The sequence below is a fragment of the Arvicanthis niloticus genome, chromosome 4 (genome assembly GCF_011762505.2).
Source record: "Arvicanthis niloticus isolate mArvNil1 chromosome 4, mArvNil1.pat.X, whole genome shotgun sequence".
NCBI lineage: Eukaryota > Metazoa > Chordata > Mammalia > Rodentia > Muridae > Arvicanthis > Arvicanthis niloticus.
Window position 1 is genome coordinate 72,701,179 of NC_047661.1, and position 18,827 is coordinate 72,720,005.

The following is an 18,827-nucleotide window of genomic DNA, read 5'->3' on the forward strand; positions in this document are numbered from 1 at the left end:
CAAACATATCCTGGCTCTTCTTTCATGAAACAGAATAGTTATTATATTGAACTTTGGATTAGCTTAGAAAATGTTATACACTCATGTTTCAAGTTTATTGTATTAGTCATGTCATGTAGAACTTATAGAATGAATTCCTCTATATAAATAGAAAGTGGATATAAGACAAAACTTATAGGCTGATGTCCAGTTAATATAACAATGGCTAAAGTCAGTACTTACTTAGTCCACAAGGTTTGAAGTCTCAGATGTTCTTCAGTATATGCTGGGATTCTGAAGAAGCAGGCTCCAATGCCAGTGAAGAAATGGGCTTGCTAGTAAGATGAGAGCAAACAGGCAAAGACACAGAGCTTCCATCTTCCATGTGCTTATATAGGCCTAGAGCAGAAGGTGTGGCCCAGTTGAAGGTGTGTCTTCTAATCTCAAGATCTGGATTAAAGGTGTGTGGTTTCCTGCCACAAAACTCAGAGTAAAGGTGTCTGTTTTTCTACATTAAAATCTGTTTTATAACTGGATCTACTTCACTTTAACCAATAAAAAGATGCCTTCCAGTTTTACTTAATTCCAGAGATATCCCAGATGGCAATATGAATTGCCATCCCCAGTGTATTTTGCTTAATGTAGTCAATCTTCCATAAGTGAAGGGATCATGTCAATCTCTGCACAGCTATTATTTACCCTTGTGCTGGTCTTACACTAATTCCTGTTACAAACATGATCAGGGAAGAGGTATTTTCCTTAACTTGTCAGAAGTCTGATTGTTCACAAAAAGCAAGGCAGTTGGAAGAGCTTCTATATAGTGTGGGCAGGTAACAGAGCCCAAAACTCTGAGGGTGGCCTTCTTCTTTCCTGTGTGTTATTCCAATTAGACCTATAAACCTTGTGATGACTCCTACCAATTTGGATGATGGTCTTGTAGTCCCCCCTCAGGAAATCCTCCCTGGAAATCCCCTTTCAAAGTCACTTAAGGGTGTGGTTTAGAAATGTCCTAAATGTCAGATTTGAAACAGGGGATCCCCCTATCGAGTCCACAAAAGTCCCAGATACAGAGTCACTGATGCTTATAGTTTGCAATAAGTCTAACAGAGAAATAAAAAAAAAATAAAAATTAATTGATTGATTCATCTAATACTGAGGGATAAGCAATCTTGGAGCATGACATATAGGAGAGCTAGGAGCTGTCCTCTGAGAGGTTTTATTAGCAGCTAACTGAAACAGATGTAGATACAGCTAAGTATTAGACTGAGGCAGCTAGAGCCTAGAATACAAAATCTGTGCTACAAAGGACAGAGCTGGATAAGTGGCTCAAACACTTTGAGAAGCCCAGAAGATCATGAGTGGATCCCACATATTGTACAGTTATGGTTTTATTTTGCTTTTGATTGTGATTGTGCCCTGATATACTTCTCTCCTGAAGAAAGTATTTTGGTGGAGCCCACAATTAAGAGACTTTGAATTGTAAAAAGTCTTTGAATTTTTAAAACACATTGGATATTTCAAAGGGATTGAATTTTTAATGTGTAAGAATTTTCAAAGACTATGAGACTTTTAACGTTATTTAGATCTTGGGGATGAATAAGAAAGTAAGGGTTGAGGCTTAATAGTGATGTGTTTGTGTGTCAAGTTGACAAGGGGTCAATTGAACTGGCTGGTTTTGTGTGTCAACTTGACCCAGGCTGGAGTTATCAAAGAAAGGAACTTCAGCTGTGGAAATGCCTCCATGAGATCCAGCTATAAAGAATTTTCTCAATTAGTGATCAAAAGGGGAGGGCCCATTTTGGGTAGTGCCATACATGGGCTGGTAGTCTTGAGTTCTATAAGAAAGCAACATGAACAACACAGGGGAAGCAGGACAGTAAGCAACATCTCTCCATGGCCTCTGCATAAACTCCTGCTTCCAGCCTTGTATGAGTTCCAGTCCTGACTTTCTTTGGTGATGAACAGCAATGTGGAAGTGTAAGCTGAATAAACCCATTCCTCCCAACTTGCTTCTTGGTCATGATGTTTGTGCAGGAATAGAAACCCTGACTAAGACAATTACCTTGTTTGGCCACAGTGGAAAAGGATGTGCCTAATCCTAGTAGAGACTTAATGCTTCAGGGTTGGGGAGTGCCAATGGGCACCCTCTCTGAGGCAAAGGGGTAGGGGGTCTGAAGAACTCTGAGGGCAGACTGGGATAGCACAACATTTGTGATGCAACTAAATAAAAATATGGAAAAAAGAAGACAGTATCGAGAGAAAAGAAAGAGAGGAGGCAGTTTTTCCAGGAGAGTTTTACCAAGACAGGTAGAAGAGAGAACAATGGAGACATGGGTACAGAAAGACAGAAAGATTCAGAGAACCAGAAAGAGCCAGAGGAGCAGAATATATTGCCAAAGTTAGTATGAGGCCAAGCAGAGCAGTTAGGAAAAACTGTAAAAAACCCAGATTGACTCAGTTACACTGGAAAGGAATTTTAGATCACCCAGCCAGAGCTCATAAAGAACTATGAGGGAGTGAGCTTATTCAGATATAATTCTTAGATGCTAATAATCTTCTAGGCCTAGAATAGATTTTATAGAAACTATAACCTTCCAGTGCTAGGCCAAAAATTACATGTGGAGGCAGAAGGCCTCAGAGATGACAATAAATACATATGAATATTAGTTACTTTTACAATGAACACATTAGAAAATAAACTACTAGATCACCTCTGGAGATAAGACTGCTTAGGACGTCTTCAGTTTAGATACCAGTTTCCAGAAACTGTGAAAGATGTGATTCCAGTCTTTTGAGGACTCTGATTTGAGGTTGTGGTTCCTCCCACCAAGATCTTAAAAGAACCTGATACTAATAGTAGCAATAAGTCCAAGGAAGAATCAAAAATCACAACCAATTAACTGATTTATCCTGAGGGATGAGCAGCATTGAAGCCAGACAAACAGGAGAGCTGGGAGTTGCTGATCTGATTGAATTGTTGTGGTTATGTCTACCTCAGCCAGACTATAGGTCTAAGACAGACAAACTCGAGAGATAAGAGATGTAGGCAGAGTTTTACACTTCCTTTTACATAAGGGCAGCAATATCAACTCCAAATCTTTGATAGCTCATGAATATATGTTACAGACCTTGGAAAACAGCAAAATCTCTCTCTTTTCAGGGCCAGCAGACCAAGCATGCAGTCCAAGTCTGAAAAGGACAGAACTCACCAGTGGGCAACACACAGTAAGAGGTACTGAGAAGCTGAATCCTACTGACTAAAGAGATTGAATTAAGAAGCATTTAGGATATTCCTAAACCACACCCATAAGTGGCTCTGAAAAAGTATTTTTAAGGAGGATATTCTGTGGAGAACTAGAAAACCACAAACCAAATTGGGAGGAGTCATCACAAATTCTGTGGGTCTATATGGAGTAACACACAAGAAAGAAGAAAGCCACCTTCAGAGGGTTGGGGCTCTGCTTCCTGACCAATATACAGGAGCTGTTTCACATGCCTTTTGTGAACATCCAGACTTCTGACAGGTTAAGTAAAACACCCCTTCCCTGAATAGCTTTATGGCAGGAATCACTGTAAACAAGCATATGGGAAATAATAACTGTGCAGAGATTGACATGATCCCTTGATTTATGAAAGACTGATGATAGTAAGTATACTGGTGATGGCTATTCCTCATGTCTGGACTTCTGTGGACTTAAGTAACATACAAAACTGGAGGCATGTTTTTTTTTTTTTAAATTTCTTGCCTAAGTTAAAGTAGGTAGATCCAGTTCAAATATACACTCTTTAGGTAGAAAAACACACACCTTTAATCTGAGATTTGAGGCAGGAAATCACACACCTTTAATCCAAATCTTGAGACTAGAAGACACACCTTCAATGGGCTACACCTTCTGTTCTAGGCTTATATAAGCACATGGAAGAAGGAAGCTCTGTGTCTTTGCCTGTTTGCCCTCATCTTACTAGCAAGCCCATTTCTTCACTGGCATTGGAGCCTGCTTCTTCAGAATTCCAGCATATACTGAAGAACATCTGAGACTTCAAACCTTGTGGACTAAGTAAGTACTGACTTTAGCCATTGTTATATTAGCTGGATTTTTATGTTATTCTTAAATATCCTATTTCTATTTCTATAGAGGAATTCATTCTCTACATTCTCTACAGGACACTGACTAATATCTTGAGATGAGAATGTATAAATTTTTCCAAACTCTTCCAAAGTTGGTTAGAATAGCCAAAACTAGTTACCCTTGAGCTAAGATTCAATAAACTCACAGAAAAGCACACACACACACACACACATACACACACACACACATACACACACACAGAGAGAGAGAGAGAGAGAGAGAGAGACAGAGAGACAGAGAGACAGAGAGAGACAGAGACAGAGAGACATAGAGACATAGAGACAGAGAAATTGAGGGGACAAATTGAAAGAAAAATCTGCAGTGTATCTATGATTGTATCCAACTAAGATGAAGAGTAAATAACTTCTAGTTCTTCTTTTCATATCAACTTTAACCTCCAAACTACCCCCAACAGAAATGTCAGAGAACCTGGAAGCAGAGAGGTGGGGCTCCACACATGTAAGTATTCAGAAATTCTGCTATGAATGGACCATTGGTAACATTTCTTTTTTCATGGGGAAAATTCTGAGAAAGATTACAAGCCTAGTTCACATTAGAGTCCAATGAGGAAATGGCTTGCTGTTTAAGTGTTTAAATCCAAATGGGATTGATGAAGAAAGCAAAAATTAGCTGTCAATTTTCTTGGTGTTGATCACTTATCCAGAGTGCAGTTTGGGCAAAGTTCAAGTTCTGGGTCATAAATTCACAAGGAGAGAAATATCCATGCATGAACAGTCCCAGTGTCATAAGCTTTCTGCTATACCAACACAGGGGATTCAAAAAGTTCATCCTTCGAGATGTCATCCTCTCCAATCTGCACTGGCTTCTCCCTGAAGACCAGTTCGCTATCTGCTGCAAGGTGAGCATAGTAGGAGCTTTCCTTAGCATTCCTGGACAGATAATGACACCTGCAATCAAGGTTCCAAGGCATGTGTTGGCAGATGACCTAAGGGACCTGTGGGAGAATTCCTTCTTCACATTCTGCTGCCTGTTGGTAGGTGGCCATGAATTCAGGGCTCACAAGGCCACCCTTGTCAGCTTCATTTCCCCAGTCTCATCTGCACCATGCAGCTGGGGGCACTAAACAGCAAAACAAGATATGTTTGAAAAACAAGATGTTTATCAGTGTGTGCTCAGCTGTTGTAGGCTGTTGAAAACAAGTCTCTTGTCAGGGTATATGGCTCAAGATGATAGCCGATTTCTGCTAGGAGTTGGCTCACAACAGAATATTCTTTTTGGTTTTGCTTTCCTGGGAACATTATTCTGTGTCTGTCCATGTGTACTTTGTTTATGGTTTCTATGCTAGTGCATCTGTTTTATTCTGTGTGTATTTTGTCTGTGGCTTTTGTTCCTGTGTACAAGATTTTTAGATCCCTAAGAGTGGACAGGAACAGAGTACCTCACTGGGTTTAGTGTTCACACATTTCATAATTTCCACCAAGTCATAGTAGGTTGAGGTCTGGTAGTTATTCGCAGGAAACTGAGCATCATTTATAGGAATAGATAGCCCACTTATGAACTAGGATGGACTGAAGAGGGAACTTTTCATTCCCCTACAATCTACAAGGTGAAGCTTTTTGTGTATGAGGCCAAGGGCCACCTTGACCAAATATCAAATATTTCCACATGGCAGTAATAGTAAAAAAGCCACCTGTATGGTTGAAATCTTGCACAACTCTCCACCCTCTTCCCTTGCCCTCCTTCCCGCCTTGCTTCTTTCCTCTTCCCCTAAGGAAGATTTCAATACTTTTCCTTATATCCCTGCCCCTGCCCCTGCCCCTGCCCCTGCCCCTGCCCCTGCCCCTGCCCCTGCCCCTGCCCCTGCCCCTGCCCCTGCCCCTGCCCCTGCCCCTGCCCCTGCCCCTGCCCCTGCCCCTGCCCCTGCCCCTGCCCCTGCCCCAGCCCCAGCCCAACAGGTACAAGAAGAGGGAGGAGCAGCCCATAATTTACCTGACTCTCATCTGGAGTTTACTTCACACTCAGGCTGTACTGAGTGTTGCTTTACTGTACCAGACTGCTGACTCTACTATGACCTTACTCCTCCAATATTCCTAACACCTAGATATACTGGGTGACAGTTTATGTCCTATGTACCACTGGCCAATAATAACCTTTATAAATGGATATTGTAACCACCACCACCCCTTTTCAGAAAGACCCTCAGATATTATAGGTCTTTTATTTTCAATCACGCTGACTCATTAACCTACCTGGGATGACTGTCAGCAACTGCTACAGGTTCTCTTCACAACAGAAGATATAGAATTGTGGGAGATCCTTGCAAATTGGTTCTGGGAGCAAATGCACTGCCCACCCAAGTCTAGGCTAATATTGATACAGTCTTACATTTGACCAAATCTGACTGAGACTTAACACTGTTGAAAGTTGAAAGAGGCTGTGGGTATAACACCGAAGTGTTTTGGGTGGGCCGCAGAGAAGCTGGTAGGTAGTTTATATAAGGGAAACTAACCCACAAATCTAAGGTAAGCCAGGTGAAATAATGAGAGCCCTGGAGAATATCTAGGAAGGGATTTTTGAAGCCTATAGGAACTACATTCGCTTTGACCCAGTAATAAGAGAAACTAATCAGTGGCAAATATGGATTTTGTTAAACAAACTACCCCTGATATCTGTCAACAAATTCACTACCTGGATGGTTTTGCTGGTAAGCAGATTCATACATTCATATAGCAAGAACTATATGACCGAGAGTCTTCGGGCTTAACCCTACTCCACGAGCCATCAGTAACCCGATGATAATTGCAATGATGATAATTGGCTGTACCTCTGAAGCTGTATGCCAGCCCCAATTAAATGTCCTTTTTAAAAGTTACCTTGGTCATGGTGTCTCTTCACAGCAATGAAACCCTGACTAAGTCACTTAGTTTTGGGAAAGTAGAAAGAAAATTCAACTGGAAAAATCAATTGTCACTTTCTTAGAGAACCCTTGAGAAGTTTCCAGCATAAACAGGAGAGTTCTCAACCATCTGTAACTGGTGATCCAGAGGATCTGAGGCCTTCTTCTGGTCTCCATAGCTATGATGGTTTGGATATGTTTGGCCCAGGAAGTGTACCTTGAGGGGTGGCCTTGTTGGAGTAGGTATGGCCTTGTTGGAGGAAGTGTGTCATTGTGGGCATGTGCTTTAAGACCCTCATTTTAGCTCCCTGTAAGCCAATCTTCTGGAAGATTTCAGATGAAGGTGTAGAACTCTCTGCTCCTCCTGTACCATGCTTGCTTGGAGGTTGCCATGTTCCAGCCTTGATGATAATGGACTGAACTTCTGAACCTGTAAGCCAGCCCCAATTAAATGCTGTCCATATAAGAGTTTCCTTAGTCAAGGTGTCTGTTAACAGCAGTAAAACCCTAAGACAATGGCCAAAACCAGCTCTTTAGACAAAACTATATCCTAATAAAATCTGATATGAATTAGAAAGATGGAATGTGTTTATGGAATCCTTTCATGGATTGCCTTGGTGTTTGTATTTTGATGCTAATCCTATCCCGGAGGAAGAGCAGGTCTCTTACTCAGGTGATTCTATGTGAACCTGCTCCCCATTTTAACTGGTCACATAAAGACTAGAGCCTGTGATTGGGCAGTGGAAGGGAAAGGCGGGACTAGATGTTTTAGAGAAGGAGAGAGGAAGAAAGAAAAGAAAGATTAGAAGGAAGAACAGAGAAAGAGGAAATGGAGGAAGAGGAGGTGAAAGATGGAGCAGAACTGCATAGCATAGAGGGGCCACAAGTAGCAGGGATCTCATAGCTTGAGAAGAGAGTGGTGTAGTGGGAAATCTGCCCAATCTAGGCATGCAGGTGATAAATATAACTGAGTTGTGTGTTCTTTGCATGGGCATATTTAACAAACTGTACTGTAGAAACGGGATGGCTGTATGTAGAAAATGCAAATATATCCAAACCTATTACCCTGTACAAACTCAATTTCAACAGGATCAAAGACCTCAACATAAAACCAGGTATACTGAAAAAATAGAAGAAAGTAGAGAATAGCCTTGAATTCATTAGCACTGGAGAAGTCTTTCTGAACAGAACATTGATAATGTTACCACTAAGATCAACAATTAGTAAGTGAGACCTCATGAGACTGAAAAACTTCTATAAGGCAGAGGATAATGTCATTTGGACAAAGCAGCAGCTTACAAAATGAGAAAAGATTTTACCAATTCCACATCTGAGTGAGGGCTAATATAATAACTATATTTTGTTTAAATTAAGAAACTTGATGATAGGTTATTTCTTAGCTGGTGAAGTGAGCCAATCCAAGCCCGATTAGAATATATTAAAGGCAGGCTTATTGGGAAGCTGCTCTGAGGCTGGCAAGTTCACTGGCACAAAGGAAGAATGCCAAGGAAGTAGAGATGGACTTGAGTGGTAGGGAGAGAGAAAGGGTGAATGTGGCAAGAAGTGGAAGAGAGAGAGAGAGAGAGAGAGAGAGAGAGAGAGAGAGAGAGAGAGAGAAAGGTGTCTGAGTTATATAGGAATGAGTCTCTGAGGGGACAGCCTAGCCTGTGGGCTGGTAAATTCAAGGTTGGGGGCAGTGTATGCTAGGTAGGGATTGAGGGATGCTCCAAGAACCTAGAGGCCTAGTTTGTTTTGATATGTAAAATATGCACATCAGTCCCTTTTCCCAGGATCTGAAACCAAACCCTTGATGTCAAAAAAAACCCCAAGTAACCCAATTAAAAATGGGTACAGATATAGAGAATTCACAATAAAGAAAATTCAAATGACTAAGAATCACTTAAAGAAATGTTCAAAATTGTTAGTCATCAGAGAAATGCAAATCAAAACTACTTTGAGATCCCACCTTATGTCTGGCAGAATGGCCAGTGTCTGTACAACAAGGGACACAGCTCACACTAGCAAAGATGTGCACCCAGGAGAACATCCCTCCAATGCTACTAGGAATGCAAACTCTCATAGCCACTATGTAATTGACTATAGTGATTGCTCAGAGAGTTAAAAATCAATTTACCCCAAGATCTGCCAATACCACCGTTGGGCATATACACAAAGCATGCTTCTTTCTCCCACAGGGACACTTGGTCAACCACTGTGGAATACATATCAAGAAATACTATCACATCCAACAGGACTCAAGGTAGTCCACACTTCTCTTGTTCTTTTTTTATCAGTTGGTGTTGTTGATAATCTACCCTGGGCACCAACCAATGTGTGCAGGCTGAGATTCTTAGATGATGTTCGTTAGTTGGTGGGGAACTGAATTCACTCATCAGTAAAGAACTAAAACACTTTAAGTCAGTCAATTCTGCTAAGGTCAATCCTTTAAATGCAGTTGTTTGTTTTGTTTAGTGCATTTAATAACTAGGGTCTACAGGTATAAAAGCCTAGATTTTTAATAAAATGCCCTTTGTCCCCACCAGAAAAATTGTATGGGTATTGGCATTTACCTATTCATTGTATTAGGGAAGCTAAAAAGTAGTCTACTGCCTCTGTCATGTACTACCACACTAACAGAAGGCAAGCCCAGCTGAAGTTGCATGCAGTCAGAAACTCAAATTTTACTATTAGTCTTCTCCCCCGGTAAAAGGCTGTGGATCAGAAAGCTTTTATGTACTTTTCCCAGAAAACAAAGAGAACTTTGGTCAAACCCAATTCTTAAAAAGCCATCATAATTGCTTTTAAGTAAGTGTCCCGGCCTGTACTGCCCGGCTTTGTGGGCCAAAATGTTTCGGCCTGCTCCGCTCAATGCTTGGAGGCCACTGTGTCTTGGCCCAAACTGCCGCTCATGTCCGAGGGTCAGGGTCTAGTGAGAGAGAGAGTGGGAATAAAGGGGAAGAGACACGAAGAATGGAGACAAGACAGAAAGTCTGATCAAGTCTCAAGTCTCATACCAAGCCTTGTCTCTCTTCTAGAAGGGAATTCTGAGGTATTTATATGCTTTTGCCATGTCCCTTACAGGTGTTGATATGACATAAGCCTTACAGGTGTCTATAGCATGGATAGCACATGCACTGTGTGCCTTGCAGGCTTGGATACCACGTGTGCCTTACAGGCATATATGGCCTGGATAGCATGTGGACAGCACGTGAACTGCATGCCTTGCAGGCGTGGCTACCACGTGCGCCTTGCAGCTGGGGGCAATAAACAGCAACACAAAATATGTGGGATATCGGAGTGTGCTTCAGCTGTTGTAGGCCATTGAAAACCAAATCTCTTATCAGGATATATGGTTCCAGATGGCTGCAAAGATAATCTAGCCACTTTCTGCTAAAAGTCGGCTCCCAACAGGTCCCCCTTTTTACATTTTTTTTCAAAAGGGAAGGCTGGGAAAAACTTATGGAAACCGTGCCTGTCCTAGGTTGGAACAAAGGACCCCAGCCTCTCTTAAGATGGTGAGGCCTCCCTTATTTTAGGGGCAATGGTCTCAATATGCTCTCTTACCCATCATTGGCTATCCGGCTTAGCACGTAAGTTAGGGGTTAATCCTCATCTGTCTTGATGACAGAGGTTTAAGAGTCCCCTGCTTCCAGCCTGTAATATTGGACCTGCATGGGTTTCATTTGAATAGCATCTATCTGTTGTTGTATAAAAGCCATCAGTCGCCAGGTGGTGGTGGTGCACGCCTTTAATCCCAGCACTTGGGAGGCAGAGACAGGCGGATTTCTGAGTTCGAGGCCAGCCTGGTCTACAGAGTGAGTTCCAGGACAGCCAGGGCTACACAGAGAAACCCTGTCTCGAAAAACAAAAGAAAAAAAAAAAAAAAACAAAAAAAGCCATCAGTCAGTTGAACCACATCAACCCAAGAGACAAGAGAGTTAATGCCTAAACAGCTGGTATAAAAGCAACACTCTTTAAGGCAACACACAACTTCCCCTCTTGGAGAAGTAAAAGGTCTAAGCCTTGTACCCACAAATTTTCAATAGAAGAAATTATACCAATGAAATCTTTGAATTTGTATCAGCTTAGTAACAATTATACAGATTTAGACAGCCTAGTATTAACCACCTCAGTCCCCAAGTCCAGGGAATTGGGGTGCCGACTCTTCATTAACTTCTTCAAGCTGAACATGGGCGTTGAGATATTAGAAGAGGGATGAGGGGAAGGGTAAATTGATAAGCATCTGAAATCTGTCTTAACTGCATCCAGCTGGAAGTCCAGGGCATCAGTGAACATGCAGGTGATAAGAAGATTCATTCACCAAGGCTGTGTATTTGGTAATATACAAATCTCAAAACAAGTTTTAGTATCAAGATAATTATTTTGATTCTCTGAAATCTAGTGTTCTGGAGGCCTACCTCTGTCATGTCTGATCCATATAATTCTGGAAGACATAACTACTACCTTAATGACCTCATCAGAAAACTCATAGAAAAACTTTTTTTTTTTCCAAATTAGCCTTTCCTTAAGCCAGTAACCAGAAAAACCTTTACATTGAGTTTTTATCCAGAAAAATATAACTATACAACTCAGAATCACACCCATTTTGAAAGTTAAATCAATTAACATTATCATTCTGCTCAGCTTTCTATTTATTCCTCTCGTCTTTAAAGCTTTTTTCATCTGTTTTTACTCACTTATTTCTTGCCCCATTTTCATTACTATAACCTTTATTTATTTATCTGTTTGGCTCTCTTGACTCACAGCAGCCTGTAATTTACTCCTTGCATCTTTAAAACCTTTTTCATCTGTTTCTGCTTACTTATTTCTTGCCCTGTTTTTGTTACTATAACCTTTATTTATTTATTTATCTGTTTGGCTCTCTTGACTCACAGCAGCCTGTAATTTACTCCTTGCATCTTTAAAACCTTTTTCATCTGTTTCTGCTTACTTATTTCTTGCCCTGTTTTTGTTACTATAACCTTTATTTATTTATTTATTTATCTGTTTGGCTCTCTTGACTCAGAGCAGCCTGTAATTTACTCCTTGCATCTTTAAAACCTTTTTCATCTGTTTCTGCTTACTTATTTCTTGCCCCGTTTTTGTTACTATAACCTTTATCTATCTGTTTGGCTCTCTTGACTCAAAGCAGCCTGCAATTTACTCCTTGCATCTTTAAAACCTTTTTCGTCTGTTTTTGCTTATTTTTTGCCCCATTTTTGTTACTATGCAATCACCTTTGTTTCACTTCCGAATTCAGTCAGCTCCTTCAGTCGACTGGTTTTCCATCGCAGGGTGTCTTCCACTGTATCCCGCTTACTGGAGCCCCACATTATGTGCCACGAATGTTGCGAACCTTTTCTCTGCCTCAACACTTTGGGGGCTAAGTGCTCTGGTCAAGAGAGAGAGTGGGGCTCTTGGGGCAGGAGACGCAAAGAATGGAGACAAGACAGAGGTTCTGATCAAGTCTCAAGTCTCATACCAAGTCTCTTTTATTGAAAGGAATTCTGAGGTATTTATACACTTTTGCCATGTGCCTTGTAGGCTCGTGGATACCACATGCCTTGTAGGTGTTGATATGACGTAAGCCTTACAGGCGTCTATAGCATGGATAGCACGTGCACCGTGCTCCTTGCAGGCTTGGATACCACGTGTGCCTTACAGGCATATATATAGCCTGGTTAGCACATGGACAGCACGTGAACTGCATGCCTTGCAGGCGTGGCTACCATGTGCGCCTAGCAGCAGGGGGCAGTAAACAGCAACACAAAATATGTGGGATATCAGAGTGTGCTTCAGCTGTTGTAGGCCATTGAAAACCAAATCTCTTATCAGGGTATATGGTTCCAGATGGCTGCAAAGATAATCTAGCCGCTTTCTGCTAAAAGTCGGCTCCCAACAAGTAGGTAAAATAGTAAACTATAACCAGACACAATTTTCTTTAAATTCTGAAATTTATACTGGAAAAAATAAACCTATTTCTTATAAACATCTAAACAACACATCAAAGAATAGATGCCTAAAGCAGTAGCTTTATTTGACACTGTATTCCTAGAATTAGTCTTTAAGATTTTGTAACAGGAAAAATGTCTTGAAAGCATTCCCCTTTCCCTGTTCTAAAGTATTCCCAGTTACCCTCACCTACCTAGGCCCTTGAACCTCTGTTTTTCCACTCAGCCTTGCTTTATTGCATGTCCCCTCATTATTTAGCCCTATAAACTAACTCTACATTACACTCTATAATCCAACTTTTTCTAGATTATATAATAACAGCTGAGGAAGGTATTATACCTGAGCCAATCCATCCACATCTTTCCTAAAGAATGAGGACAAGTATTTGGGATGAAATGACTTTACCAATGTCTGAATAATGGGAAGGTTGTAAGGTAATTATTGATTGTAGTCTCAACTAACTGGGCTTTTGGATGCATGGAAACTGAAAATCTAGCTATTCCTGCACACTTGCACTATTTACTGTAACTTGGTTTCCACAGCATTCATAATGCTTTACTTATAAAATATGAACTGTTTTAGTTTATCCATGTCACTGTTTTTTCAAACTAACCATATATGCCCCACTAATACAAAGGGCACTGATTGGAGTTCAAACCAGCAAATAGCTTACCAAATGTCTGCTAAGCACCTGTTAAATGAAATCATTTTTCAGCAGAAAATGCAGCATATGTGCTTTCAACTTTAAATAACTAAATTTCTAAGTATAAAGAAGAAAGGCTACTTCTGGTTTTCAAAGCATTAAAGAACACCAAATCATACACTAACACTAATTACACTGACCATTTCTGGAACACAGGATAACAAGATCCCAAGTACTAGGACCTACTTCTTGAAGAGTTCAAATTGTAATCCTTTAGTTTCTTTTATTTATTTTGTGGCACTAACTACAAAGCCCTTTTTACTTTTAACTCAACTTATTAAAGGGGTAGAAAAAGATTTGATTAACAGCACAAAATAAGATTAGTCAAACTGAACAATTTATCGCTGATCTGAGGCTCGCCTTGTTTTACACTAATGTAGAATTTACACTGTCCCTACAAATGGTAGGTATCAACACTTAAAGGGAATCAAGAAGGCAATCATGTTTGGTAGCAAACTTTCATTTAACTCTTACAACCTTTATAAAATCAGCCTTTATAAAACCTTTATAACTCAACCTTTATAAAAAGCCAACATAATTGAAAAATTGGGTTCTCCCTCTAAAGCCTGAACTACCCAAAGCTTGAACAGTTAATTTAAAAATAAGCAAAACAAAATGGACGCCTGCAGCAGATCCTGCTGCAATACTTTAAAAAAATCTAAATGAGCTTAATCTTTTTTTAAAGTTATTTTAGCTCAAAGGCTACAAAATCAAAATTATCTTAATTCTACAAAGAGTGAGGGCTTCATACCACCATTTTAGAACCTCATCTTTTTCTCATTAAATTTGGCCACAAATCAAATTCCTTGTTCTCCTTCAGCTTGAAGAAGGTAATGAAGAGTTGGCATGCAAATTCCCTGGACTTTGGGATTGAGGTGGTTAATATTAGGCTGTCTTTCTAGAGAAATTAATGGTTTTATTGGAACAGAAGGAAGAGCTAAAGTTGATTACATAGCCATAATCTATTGGTAGAAATCTGTATAATTGTTACTAAACTGATGCAAATTCAAGGGTTGTATTGGTATAATTTCTGTTATTTCAAAATTTGTGGGTACAAGGCTGAGACCTTTAACTTCTCCAACAGAGGGAGTTCTGTGTTGCCCTTTTAAAAAGAGTGTTGCTTTTATACTGGTCATTCAGGCATTGGTAAATCTCTTGTCTCTCGGGTCCATGCTGTTCAACAGACTGATGGCTTTTGTATGACAACAGATAGATGCTATTCAAATAAAATCCATACAGATCCATTATTACATGCTGGAAGTAGGGAACTTTAAAATTCTGTCATTGAGACTGAAAAAGATTAACCCCTTTTCCATGCTAAGCCAGACAGTCAATGACAGGTAAGAGAACACCTCAAAACCTTTGACCCTAACTGGAAGGCCTCACCATCCTAAGACAGAAGCTCAATCAAAGTGCTATTGAGTATCCAAAGAGGAGAAAGGGAGCCTGGGGTCCTTGGTTCCGACCTAAGGCAGGCATGGTTTCCGTAAGTTTTCCCACCCTTTCCTTTGGAAAAAATTTAAATATTTTTTCTAGCAGAAAATTAAAAAAAAAAAAAAATCCTAGCTGAAAGCAGTTATCATCTTTGCAGCCATCTCAAGCCTGACAAGAGACTTGTTTTCAACAGCCTACAACAGCTGAGCACACTCAAACATCTCCTTTTTCTCACATATCTCTTGTTGTTTATTGCCCACAGCTGCAAGGCAAATGTGGTAAAGTGTCTTCAGCTGTGTTCCCCTGCTTGTGCTTATATATACCCATGATTTCCTTTCAATAAACAGGACTTGATCACACACCCTGTCTTGTCACCATACTTCTAGTCTCTTTCTCCTCCATTCTCACTCTCTTTCTTGCTAGACCCTGTTGACTGACCCAAATGGGTCAGGTCACTTGACCCCCAAACATGGGGCAGCACGGAGTCGTGTGAGCAGGGACACTTCACCTTTTACTAGAAGACTATATAAGGACATGGATGAAGAAAGTTTTGCTCTTTGTCTGTTTTAGAGCCCATTTCTTCAGAATTCCAGGATATACAGAAGGCCGCCTGAGACACACAGCCTTTGAAACAGAGCAACTATTAGATTCTTGGACTTAACAATTCAGAGTTGGCAATGGTTGGATTACTTGAACTGTGGCCTGAAATTCTTCTCTCTTGCTTTCAATCTCTCACTCTGTCTCTCTTGCTCTCTCTTTCTTTCCCCTACTGGGTTGCCTTGTCCAACTTGATATGAGACTTTGTACTAAATTAGGCTAAGATCAGTGAGTGAATATCCCTGGGAGGCCTCCTGAATTACCTGAAGGGAAATGAAAGAGGAGTGTACCAGGGGAGAGAAATAGGGGTAGAAAATGGGAGGAGTGAAGAGACAGGGTCAGGTGAAGAGGGCCAGCCAGGGGGTCTAGGTCCATGTTAAGAACTGGGACACAGTGAAGAGGAGGGACAGAGGGATTAGAGATAGTTGTGGAGTGGAATGAGAAATTGGAATGTGTTTGTGAGAAGATGCCCTACCTGGAATTCTTAAGGCCTAGCCTTCCTGGCCTATGGTCTGGAGGGAATTCCCCCCTGAATTGGAAGCTTGAACACAGCAATCAGGAGGAAAGAGGGGTTAGGGGATACTGTTTCAAAGGGGGCAAGTGAGGTGACTTTTATTGACTGCTTCTACTTTATTAGGAGTTATGTCTGTTTAGTTGACTATCTGACTTTGATTTTGCCTTGATAAGGGTTACATATCCAGAAAAATTTCAAGTTATTTTAGATTTTCCAATGTCCTGAAGCAGTTTTGAGAAGTGTGTCCCTGTGAATCTCTAGATTTTCTCCATATCTGTTGTTAATGTCTCACCTTTAATTCCAGATAAGGTGAATTTGTATATTTTGTCTCTGCACTTATGTTAGTTTGGAATTGGAATTATTAATTTGTTGATTTTCTCAAAGAACCAACTACTATTTCATTTATTCTTTGGAAATTTTAAATTCTTCACTTCCTGAATTTTCTCAGTATTTGTTTTCTTATCAATTCTCTTTCTATTTTTAGGCCTTAACAAATTTGTACTTTTTCTTCCACTGTTTGTTTTGTTTTCCTGGATCTCTTTAATGGATTTCTTTCTTTCCTCACACTATTGTATGTACTTTTATGAATTTGTTAAAGGAATCTCTTCATTCTCTCCTGAATGACCTCTATCACCTTCATACAGATTATTTTAAAGTCTTTCCTTGTGCTTCAGCCCTGTTGGAATGTTCAGGGAGTGCTGTGTAAGGATAGCTGGACTCTAGTGTAGACATAATGCCCTGGCTGTTAGTGATTGTGTTGTTTGTGCTAGCATCTAAGATGCTGGCATTGCAATGGTTAAAGCTTTAGATCCTAATTTCTACATTTGTCTGTGTTGAGTATCAGTTCTGTTCCTTCTCTTCTGTTTCCTCTCTGGATATTTGAAGAGTGTGATTGCTGTATGTTGTCTTAGTTAGGATTTTATTGCTGTGAAGAGACATCATGACCAAAGCAACTCTTATAAAGGTAAACATTTAGTTGGGGCTAGCTTGACATTTTGGAGATTCAGTCCATTGTTACCATGTTGGGAAGCCTGTCATCATGCAGTCAGGCTTGGTTCTGGAAGGTCCAAAAGCTCTACATCTTGATCAAAAGGAGACTCTAACCTAGATCCATGTGCCCAAGCTTGAACATGCCCCCTTGGTTGGCTCTATTACATCTTTCACTGTTTTGGCTTGGGTGTCTTGGAATTTATTCTGTAAACTGTTCTTGAACTCAGAGATCAACATGCATTTCCTAATGCTGCACTTAAAGACATGTACTACTAGGCCTGGTCCTAATCTTCTCTTTACACTTTTATGAAATCTTTATGAATTCTGGATTGTACTTCATTCTGTATGTAGTCATGTTGGGAATTGAAAACAGCCATCATTGCTGTCAGGCAGGAATTTTTCTTGGACCTTATTGGTTTTGCCACTGGTGGTTCTAGGTTTCTGGGTTTAGGGAGGTGACATTTAGGATGGGGATAGTTCAGAAGTATAATGGGGTTCACAGGAGGGAAGAGATTACACCAGATTCTGCTTATTTTGTCTCCTTGCAATTGGGGGAGACAATAAAAAGTGGTTACCCCAGAAGGATTGCTACAGAGTTGGGGATTATACTGGTAGGTGCAAATAAACAAGAACTGAAGGAGAGGGGAAGATCTACAGGCAGCTTCCATGCTTCCCTGTCAGGATTGGTCAGTGACTTATCAGTGAGTACATGCTGGAGTTAGGGGCTAGAATACAGCAAGGAGTGAGGGAGAGGGAGATTAAAATAGGAATTGTCTGTGGGACTCACAGCAGATGTAGGCAGTCAGAAAGGAAGGATACACATAGTGTTAACATATAACTCTATAGATGAGCCTAGGTGATTGAAGGTTGGATGGAGAAGAAAGTAATGAAGTTATTTGTTTCCATAACTGTTTCTATCTCCTGTTCTTTTCCTGTGTTGTTCATGAATGCCTGCTGGGGTTGGAGGGTGAGATGATGGTATGATTTGGGGGAAGAAAGAACATGGAAAAATTTTCTTTGTGATGCATTGGGCTTGGTGCTATAAGGAAAAAACCAGCAGAGCAGATTTCCTGTAATAAAGCTGGAAATGAAAAGGGGGAAGTTGTCAGTGGGGGAGCAAAGAGAGAGGTGTGGATCTACTTGCATCCTTCTGTTACCATGGAAAGATTGGTACTGGTGTTAGTGGTGGTGCAAGCCTGGCTAGAAGGCTGAGAAAGAGCAAAGAGTGGGGGGATGGAGGTTAGAAAGAGAAGATCTGTGGGATCCACAGGATATGTGAAGAATGGGCAGTGAAGACTCTCACAGGAAGTATGCTACAGAGGTGAGGTTGAGATAGTGGGATTGAGTCTGAAGTAGGAGAAGATCAGTAAGCAGTCTTCCTGGTGTGCTGGCAGGCATGGACTGGATCTATGGTTCTCAACCTGTGGGTTCCTATTCTCTTCGACACCCTAATGACACATTCATATATGTTGAATATCAGATAGCCTGTGTATCAGCTTTCTACAATATGGTTCTTAACAGTAGCAACATTGTAGTTGTTGAGTTGCCTCAAGTACTTTAATGGTTTTGGTTGATAATAACATGAAGAACTGTATTAAGGGGGCACAGCATTAGGAAGTTTGAGATCTACTGGCTTGGGGAGTATGAATCTACCATGAATCAATCCCTAGT

The 18,827-nt window shown here is 40.6% G+C and overlaps 1 pseudogene; it reads left to right on the forward strand.

Annotated features, from left to right (window-relative positions):
- The window catches only part of LOC117707881 (serine/arginine-rich splicing factor 6-like), a 329,309-nt pseudogene that overhangs the window by 12,367 nt on the left and 298,115 nt on the right, over positions 1 to 18,827 (forward strand).